Source organism: Pongo pygmaeus, chromosome X (assembly GCF_028885625.2).
Source record: "Pongo pygmaeus isolate AG05252 chromosome X, NHGRI_mPonPyg2-v2.0_pri, whole genome shotgun sequence".
NCBI lineage: Eukaryota > Metazoa > Chordata > Mammalia > Primates > Hominidae > Pongo > Pongo pygmaeus.
The window spans coordinates 31,355,618-31,364,387 of NC_072396.2; positions in this window are offsets into that span (position 1 = coordinate 31,355,618).

Here is an 8,770-nt window from a genome sequence, read left to right on the forward strand (position 1 = left end):
TTGAGGCCAGGAGTTTGAGACCAGCCTGGACAACACAGTGAGACCCCATCTCTACACAAAAATAATTTTAAAAAGAAAAATTGGCCAGGCATGGTGGTACATGCCAGTGGTCCTAGCCAACATTCCACATACAGTTTTAAGACACAAAGTATATACTTCTAAAAAAAACCACAATAGATTCATATCAACAATAATAAGCTACGTACAGGATTAAATTTATTTAATCATATAATCTTTAAGCCAGTAATTTTTTTTTTTTTTTTTTTTTTTTGACAGGGTCTTACTCTGTCACCCAGGCTGGAGAGCAGTGGCATGATTATGGCTCGCTGCAGCCTCGACCTTCCTGGGCTCAGGTGATCCTCCTAGCTCCCGAGTACGAGTACCTGGGACTCATACTTGCACCTGCGCCCAGCTAATTTTTGTATTTTTTGTAGAGACAGGGTTTCGCCATGTTTCCCAAGCTGGTCTCAAACTTCTGGGCTCAAGAGACCCACCCACCTTGGCCTACCGAAGTGTTGGGATTACAGGCGTGATCCACCATCCCCAGCCTAAACCAACAATTCTAACACCGTAATCCCTTGGGCATGTTTTGGATAAGGTTTATTTCAAATTGAATTGTTTTATTTAAAATAAGAAATTTAAAAAAATTTAATATATTACTCTAAAAAAACAAACTATTTTGGAACTGAGTAATCCAAATCTAAAAGAAGTAAAGGCATTTTGCTTTGCATTGTACTATTAGTGAAAAATTTAGTTGTAGATTTATAGATGCTATAATTACACAACAATGAAAGTACAGGCAAGGAAAGTAGGCAAATAAATTGTCTTGCTCACAAAACTATTTTTGAAGCTAACTCTCTTATAGAAAATCATCAAAAAGGGTTTTATCCAAAATGTTTCAGTAGGATGTTAACTTGAAATAAAGTGAATGGCCTTAGGGTTATGCTATTCCTTCTTCTCCTCTCAGGATTCTAGGTTAAGAAATAATGAATTTTGTTTCTAAATGTTGCTTTAGCAGAGCTAATTGTAGCCCCTTGGGCGAAGGGATTGGAGAAAGGAAAATTCAGTTTTTTTACCCTGCTTCAGTAATCAATTGACTTTGGTATACCCAAGTGGACTTGGCCATTTTAACTGTGTATGCTTAAAGATTTTTCTGAAGTCAAAAGGAAAAAAAATAAAATTCTGCCATCAAATATTTGATGACTACAGTAAAATATATTTACGTTGTTAACACATTTTTCATAAATATCTTCTCAAAATAACAAATAACAAGAATTATGATAGTAATGTTTTAGGCATTAAAATTTCAGTTTAAGGTATTTGTGGGTTTTTTTTTTTTTTGAGACAGAGTCTCGCTCTGTTGCCCAGGCTGGAGTGCAGTGGTGCAATCTCGGCTCACTGCAAGCTCCGCCTCCTGGGTTCACGCCATTCTCCTGCCTCAGCCTCGGGAGTGGCTGGGACTCCAGGCACCCGCCACCACGCCTGGCTAATTTTTTTGTATTTTTAGTTGAGACAGGGTTTCACCGTGTTAGCCAAGATGGTATCAATTTCCTGACCTCGTGACCTGCCCGCCTCAGCCTCCCAAAGTGCTGGGATTACAGGCGTGAGCCACCACGCCCAGCCAGTATTTGTGGTTTTTAATAAATAGTAAGCTGGGTGTATCAGTTATCTATTGCTATATAAGAGAGCACCTCACAACTTAGTGGCTTGAAACAACAACCATTTTATTGGTCACTATTCTGTAGAGCATCGATTTGATCTGTTCTACTGAGGGCAGTTGTGTTGGTCTTGCTTAGATTACTCCTGGACAAGTAATCCAAGTCAAATGGCACATTGGTTGGAGGCTGGATGTCCTTGGTTGACCTCACTCATACATCTGGGAGTCAGCTGGGGCTATCGGCCAGAACCCCTCAGTTTTCCACATTGCTTTTCCAGCAGGATAGCTCAGACAACTTCCCATGGTGGCTGGATTCCAAGAGGGCAAGAGTGGAAGTTGTAAGGCCTCGTGAGGCCTTGGCTTGGAAAGTCTCGCAATGTCACTTCCGCCGCTTTTTTTTTTTTTTTTTTGAGACAGGGTCTCACTCTGTCACTCAGGATAGATACAGTGGCATGATCACAGCAGTGGCACATTGCAGCCTCTACCTCCTGGGCTCAGGCAATCCTCCCATCTCAGCCTCCTGAGTAGCTGGGGTCACAGGCGTGCGCCTCCATGCTCGGCTAACTTTTGTATTTTTTGTAGAGATGGGGTTTTGCCATGTTGCTCAGGTTGGTCCTGAACTCCTGGACTCAAGCAATCCGCCTGCCTCAGCCTCCCAAAGTGCTGGGATTACAGGCATGAGCCACCACAGCAAGCCTACTTCCACGGCTTTCTATTGGTCAAAGCAAATCATAAGACTGCCTAGATGCAAGGGAAGGGAAAACAGAGCCCCCCCCCCCTTTTTTTTTTTTTTTTTTTTTTTTTTGAGATGGAATCTTGCTCTGTCACCCAGGCTGGAGTGCAGTGGCATGATCTCGGCTCACTGCAGCCTCTGCCTCCCAGGTTTCAGCGATTATCCTGCCTCAGCTTCCCAGGTAGCTGGGATTACAGGCATGTAGCCACTACACCCAGCTAATTTTAATATTTTTAGTAGAGATGGGATTTCACCATGTTGGCCAGGCTAGTCTCGAACTCCTGACCTCTCGTGATCCACCCACCTCGGCCTCCCAAAGTGCTAGGATTACAGGCATGAGCCACACCGCGCCTGGCTGAGACCTCTTGATAGGAAGAGCTGCAGATAGTTTGTGGCTATATTTATCTCTCACAGTAGGTTATTCAGATCAACCTTCCACTGAAAATGTCAAAATAATACCTTGAAAGTATTGAAGTGGCCTGGTGTGGTGGCTAACGCCTGTCATCCCAACACTTTGGGAGGCCGAGGCAGGCGGATCACTGGAGGTCAGGAGTTCGAGACCAGCCTGGCCAACATGGCAAAACCCCATCTCGACTAAAAATACAAAAATTAGCCAGGCTTGGTGGCACACGCCTGTAATCCCAGCTACTTGGGAGGCTGAGGCAAGATAATTGCTTGAACCCAGGGGGCAGTGGTTGCAGTGAGCCAAGATTGCACCACTGCACTCCAGCCTGGGTGACAAAGCGAGACTCCATCTCAAAAAAACAGAATTGTATTGAAGTGCTCAAAAGACAGTAGTGAACTCCTAGGGCAAGTTTTAATTTTGGGGTGATAGCCTGTAATCAGAGAGATAAGCTTCTGAGCACCAAAGATGAACAGGCTTCACACTTAAGATCCAGATCCAGAAGTCCAGGACCAAGATGCATTCAAAATATAGGGACTCTTATAGAAGTTTCTCCAGCATTACAGAAGGATCCAAAAAACTACAACTCCAGTATAAGGACTGGATCTATTCCCTCACTCCCCTGTCCCTAGGGACTACAGAGATGGTTGCCTTGGCTATGAGCAGAGCTAGAGGAGAAAAAAAGGGAAACATATTCCTCAGAAGTTGTTGCCACATACCTGCCCTTATGCAAGTTTTTACCCCAGGGACCCATAGCCCCAATGAACAGGGTCCATCATCCCTGAACTTGGTTGTTGCAATCTGGATTGGAAGTGCTCCCAGGTGGCTGACTGAATCAAATCACAAAGTCTCTTTAACCTAGGCCTTTGGAGGCCACCAAAAATAATTGTCCAAAGGCAATGAAAGGCATGGGGTCAGAGACAGTACTGATATAGGAGTTAAGAAGAAAGTACTTAGGCGGATAGTGAGGGTACGGTAACGGGAGTCCTCAGTAAGGTATTCCTTTTAATGAAAAGCAGCCCCCAAATCATTTTATTTTCTAACAAAGAGCAGCCTGTAAAATTGAGCTGCAGATAGAGACAAGCAAGCCTGAATTTTGCACGGGTGAATGCCAGTAGTTGTGACAATAGGAAAAGGCATGATCAAGACGGCGGCTCCATCTTCCCTTCTTTTTGCCAGCCATGTAAGGAGCAGACAAGATGGTGCCGGCTAAGTGGCAAGCCCATTTGCATAATAAGATTAGGTGGGGCAACTGGCTTTCCCCACGCACAATGTAAATGTCACACCTGGTCCAACCAATCTGTGGGCCCTATGTAAATCAGACACTGCCTACCCAAGCCTGCCTATAAAATCTGCTGCAGTCCACCACAGGCAGGCTTTTCACTTTCAGACACCTCTCTCGCAAGAGAGAGCTGCTCTCCTCTCTCCTTTCTTCTGCCTATTAGACTTTCTGCTCCTTAACCTACCCACATGTGTCTCTGTCCTTAATCTTCTTGGCGCAAGATGACGAACCCCGGGTATTTACCCTAGACAATGATGCTGCTTCAGTACTTAGAAAGCAAGGCATCCTGAATGTGAACCAGCTGATATAATAGCAGAAGGAGATTTTAACAATTTCAGATATTATCGGACAAGTTTCAAGAAATAAATGGCAAACTTGAAAACATTCACAAGACAGAAAGCTATAAAAGTGACATGGCAGGTTTGAAAAAGAAATGAACTGAACTTCTAGAGATTTAAAACTCAATAACCAAACTTAAGAACACAGTGGATATTGTGAACCCTAAATATCTGAGACAGGTCACAACCAATTTAGAAAGTTTATTTTGTCAAGGTTAACGAAGTGCCCGTGATACAGCCTCAGGAGGTCCGGACAACATGTGCCCAAAGTGGTTGGAGCACAGCTCGGTTTTATACATTTTAGGGAGACATGAGACATCAATCAATATATGTAAGATGTACATTAATTTGGTCTGGAAAGGTGGGACAACTCAGGCCAGGGAGAAGGCTTCCTGGTCATAGGTAGCTAAGAGACAAACAGTTGCATTCTTTTGAGTTTCTGATTAGCCTTTCATTGAATGGACAATTTACATGTGAGGGGAGGGTAGAGGAACAGTCACTAATGCCTTAGTCTGGCTTAGTGAAATAATAGGGCAGAGGAAGGGGATCTCAGGAGCCTCAGAGGGATCCCATCTGTCCTTTGTCCACAAGGAATTTCCTTGTGGACGAATTGTGAGGGAGGTCTGCAGCTTTTTTTTTTTTTTTTTTTCATCTTTGTAGCTATGTTATTTAGAAATAAAATGGGAGGCAGGTTTGCCTGATGCAGTTCCCAGCTTGAGTTTTCCCTTGGTTTAGCGATTTGGGGGTACTGAAATTTATTTTCCTTTCACAATATATTGAACAGATTGGACACATCTTATTAATCTCCCAGTTTAATTAGTAAACAGTTTTTGTTTTGTTTTTTTATGGTGGAGTCTCACTCTGTTGCCCAGGCTGGAGTGCAGTGGTGCAATCTTAGCTCACTGCAGCCTCCAACTCCTGGGTTCAAGTGATTCTCATGCCTCAGCCTCCCGAGTAGCTGGGCCTATGGGCGCACACCACCAAGCCCAACAAATTTTTGTATTTTTAGTAGAGATGGGATTTCACCATGTTGGCCAGGCTGGTTGTGAACTCCTGACTTCTGACTTCAAGTGATCCACCAGCCTCGGCCTCCCAAAGTGCTGGGATTGCAGGCGTGAGCCACTGCTCCCGGCCATTAATTAGCAAACTGGAAAGCAGATCGGGACAAATTACCCAGCAATGAGCAAAGAAAGAAAAGAAGGGGAAAAAAATCTCTGCCAGCCCAACTGGGAGTTCTGGAGTGGAGATTGCCAGTTAAAGAGGTCCCACACTGGGCAGAAGTGGCCAGGCCCAAGTTTCACTGAGCAGTCTTTGAAAGTGCTGGATGTTTGATAAATGTCTACAACTTTTATTTAAAGATAAGGATGGAAGGTGATCCTTCCTCTGTGAATAATAATTAAAAACCAGACAAGGAAAGAATCTCTTTATATACTTTATATACCTCACGCTCAGTCATTGGCTAGGGGCCGCCCTGAGAAAAGCATAATCTCTGTTCAAAAACTGACGTGGGCCTTGCAGGAGCTAATGGCTGGAGGCATATATAGGTAGTAAAACTATTAAAAAATGCAAAGGAGCCTGGGCATGGTGGCTCAGGCCTGTAATCCCAGCACTTGGGAGGCCAAGATGGGTGGATCACTTGAGGTCAGGAGTTTGAGACCGGCCTGGGCAACACGGTGAAACCCTGTATCTACAAAAAAACACAAAAATTAGCCTGGTGTGGTGGCACACACCTGTAGTCTCAGTTACTCGGGAGGCTGAGGTAGGAGAGTTGCTTGAACCCAGGAGGCAGAGGTTGCAGTGAGCCAAGATCACACCACTGCACTCCAACCTGAGCAACAGAGTGAGACCCTGTCTCAAAAAAAAAAAAAAAAAGCAAAGGACAGAGAGTCAACCTCAAGTGTCAGACTCCAAAGCCAAACCTCTTAACCACTCCCCCAAGTTTCTTAGCATCACTGACCCTCTTCTGAACATGATCAACTATTGTTCTGCCATATGCATTTCTGGGGCCAAAAGTTGGGGGATGCATATGTTCAAAAATGTTACCAAGAAACGGTAGTGGGACAGTATATGGTCAGGTGCAATTCAGCCACCTACCTTGACATCCTACTAGGATAGCTTAGATTACACATTCTAGTCTATGACACACACAGACTTTCCAGGAATGTGGGCCACTTCCACTCAATAAAGTTGCTATGACTAATATTTGCAGGTATATTTACTTCCAAGCCTTTATTTTCTACTTCAATAGCTTCTGCCATTAATATTTATTATTAATCCATAAAGCCTACATGATTGTACCGAAGTAGGTGACCCTAAATTATCAAATTTCTATCCTATCAACCACAGAAGATTTATTTGTTCCAGGAGTAATTCATTTTGTAATCACTGATTCTCTGTGGGGGGGTGGGGATTTCAGAGCTTCTTTTCATGGCCACTGCTTCTCAGCTCACTGGAAAAATAGACTGAGCAGTCTTGGAAAGTGCTGGATGTTTGGTAAATGTCTACAACTTTTATTTAAAGATAAGGATGGAAGGTGATCCTTCCTCTGTGAATAATAATTAAAAACCAGACAAGAAAATAATCTCTTTATATACTTGGGCTAAAGGGGGCACAGCGAGTGATACATTTGATAACTCAGTTTAATGAACAACTTTTTACCCACCTGTTCTGGCAATATACACATGTAGAAATAATAGATAAATTAAAAGGTTTGTATATGTTTTATAAATAAAATAAAGGAGAAGGCATCTCAGATAAATTTAACCATCATTTAGGGAAAAAATTGGAAGTAAAAGGTCAAATAGATCATCTTCTGCGCCTTAAAACTTTTTAAAACCACATTTTAAATGTGAAGTGGAGGAGGGAGAGGAGGGGGAACAGGGGAAGATAGGAGAAAGAGGAGAGAGGGAGAAAGAAGCAAATTAAAAAACAAATGGCCAGGCATGGTGGATGCTAGCACTTTGGGAAGCCAAGGCAAGAGGATTGCTTGAGCCCAGGAGTTCAAAACCAGCCTAGGTAATATAGTGAGACCTCATCTCTACAAAAAATTTAAAAATTAGCTGGGCGTGGTGGAGTACACCTGTGGTCCCAGCTACTTGGGAGGCTGAGGCTAGAGGATCACTTGAGCCCAGAAGGTTGAGGCTTCAGTGAGACGTGATCATGCCATTGCACTCCAGCCTGGGCAACAGAGTAAGACCCCATCTCGAAAAAAGAAAAAGAAAACAAGCAAACCAACCAACCCAGGAACTCAGTGTGGCCAGTAGATTGAAAAGACAAGTCATTATTGAAAAAACCCTTATTAGCCCACTGTCAAAGTCAATGTGATAAATTATTGTGCAAAAATACTCCATCCCTCTCCTCTACTTCTGTGGAAGGAGTCTATTTCGCCACATCTTAACTTCGAACTTGGCTACATGTTGGGCCAGTGGAATGTTAACAGATGTGCCACAAGCAGAGACTTCAAAAGTGCCTGTGCAGTTGAGTGTGTCTTCTGGTGCCCCTGCATCATCACGACAAGTGCCTTGGCTAACCCTCTGAATCAAGGATGATGAGAGACACATGGAGCTAATGAAAATCCAGCTTAAACCATCAGACCCCCCAGCTGACCCACAGACACGTAAGCAAAACCAACGTTTATTGCTGTATGCCATAGAAATGTTGCATTTTGTCATTACTTAGCTGACTGATACAATAATTATATCTGTTCTAAATGTTCTAAAGAAAGGACGTTTTTTAAAAATGAAAAGCTTACATAAGCAAATGTATAGTGGTCCATGAAATACCTTGAATCAAGTAGAAGACAGTGGACAGATCAAAATACAATTCAAAATTTTCTCATTAGAATCACAAAAGCCACAAGAAGTGATACTGCAGTGGCTGGAGAACCTGCTAGGGAATCAATGCATCAAAGCCATGGAATGACTGAGCATCAGTCAATTCTATGCTTTGGTCTTGACTACTGAGGACACAAATAATGTTAACATAGCTAGACACTAGGTCAAGAACACTAGGTCAAATCATTGTTGGGCATATGCTAATGTATTGACTACATAAATGTCAATAAATCACTGGGATTGTAGAAAATCCTCCTACAAGTTTTGAAGTTATTCACTGTTAAAACAATAAAAACATGTGGCAGATTGTTTCAGTAATTGTCTCAAATTTGGTCACAGCTTTCTATATCCGTGTCCTTAAGTGGTCCGCTTGTACAATGATTGTGGACTTCACTATGTGACTTTTGCCCAATGGAACAACAGTAAATGAGATGCAAATGAAAGCAGGGAAACTGACAGCACTCTGGGGCTAGCAAGTCTTTGGAGCTCTGATACCATCATGTAAAAGAGAGCAGGTGTGTTAG